Below are 1,520 nucleotides of genomic sequence, written 5' to 3'. Positions count from 1 at the left end.
CACCACCCTGGGGCCTAAGGATGCAGACACCTACGGCAGTCAGGTCTCAAAAGCATGAACCACCCAGGCTTAGAGAGGGGCACAGACTTCAGGAGTTCCAAGTCCTGAAGTGTGGTCTCAGTGAGGAAGTGAGGGGTCTGGATGGACACGTCTTCCTGGCTGTTTGGGCTCCTCGTCCTACAGTGAGAGGCATGTGGAGGAGGACAGGGAAGGAACCTTTAACTCGTGGGGCTCGGGGACCCGTCTCACCTGCCTGGCATGAACTGCCAAGTGCATACCTCCTTTAAAGCCAGCAGCCACCTCCGCCCTCTGCACCTGGGGGAGGCAGCCACGTGCGGATCTTTTCATTTTTTTTCAAGAAATCCAGATTTTCGACTGTTGTATTTGTTGGCAACTAATTAAACTTACCTTACGACATTGTGCAGGCTGAAGGAGTTTCTGGAAGAGCCGCGAATGTTTGCATTATTGAACTGAGTCGCTGGTTTATGAGTGTGATAACTTCATGACAATTCATTGAACTGCTCACGAAGGGTGCCTGCATTTGCCGGTGGGGTGTAGGTCGCACTTTAAGAAAAAGCTTTATTACAACAAAGCGGAGTTGCGCCCAGGCCCAGGCCCATCAGAAGAGGCCTGCCGGCCAGGGTCAGCCAAGGCCACCAGTTGGGACCCCAGCTCTGTCTGCTTGGTGTTTATTTCATGAGTGCACACGAGGGGGTTTCGATCAGTTTCCTCTGTGGTTTAGAGCTGCTCCCTGGGTGGGGACACAAGCTGCTGAAGGTACCAGCCCAGAGCTGCTGCTGGTGTTTCTCACACATAATGGCAGAGATGGCCTGTGACTCCGCTGCCCAGTTGGCACCTTGGCCGTTCCGCATTCCTAACGCCACACTGCCCCCTGCTGGCCGTAGGCCGCTCTGCTGAGTTTCTCCAGACCCCTGTCAGGCACAGCGCCCTCTGCGGGCAATTTTTGGGAATGAATCAAATGCGCCAGAGTTTTCTGGGAAAGACAAGATGTTGAATAGGTTTTCAGAAGGTTGAAAATAAGTATCGATTTGTTTTCTGTATCTATGGGTCTGTTTCTGTTTTGTTTTGTCTATTCTTCTGTGTAATTTTTTTTTAAAGGGAATGGAGTAGGAGGGATGTAAAGGGGGAAAAGAGGTACAAACTTCTGGTTAGAAAGTAAATAAGCCACGCCATGTGATGTACGGCACAGGGACGATGTCGATAATAGTGTAATAACTTTGCACGGGGACAGGTGGTGGCCAGACGGACCGGGGTTATGACATGCTGAGGTATAGAAATGTCGAATCACTACGTGGCACACCTGAAGCTAGTATCATATTGTATGCCAGGTACACTTGAATGAGAAACAGGGTCTTCAACACGTTTTTAATGGCAAAAACACATGAGTGTCTCCACGGGCACACGCACTTCTTTCCCGCAGGGGAAAACTGCAGACAGGGAAGTGGTGAGAGGCAGCTGTGGGTTCCCCAAAGACCCGTCTGAAGCAGCCCCAACTCTAC

The sequence above is a fragment of the Pteropus alecto genome, unplaced genomic scaffold, assembly GCF_000325575.1.
Source record: "Pteropus alecto unplaced genomic scaffold, ASM32557v1 scaffold8, whole genome shotgun sequence".
NCBI classification, from domain to species: Eukaryota; Metazoa; Chordata; class Mammalia; order Chiroptera; family Pteropodidae; genus Pteropus; species Pteropus alecto.
The sequence above is the reverse complement of the archived record's forward strand: the minus strand, read 5'-3'. Positions refer to the sequence as shown.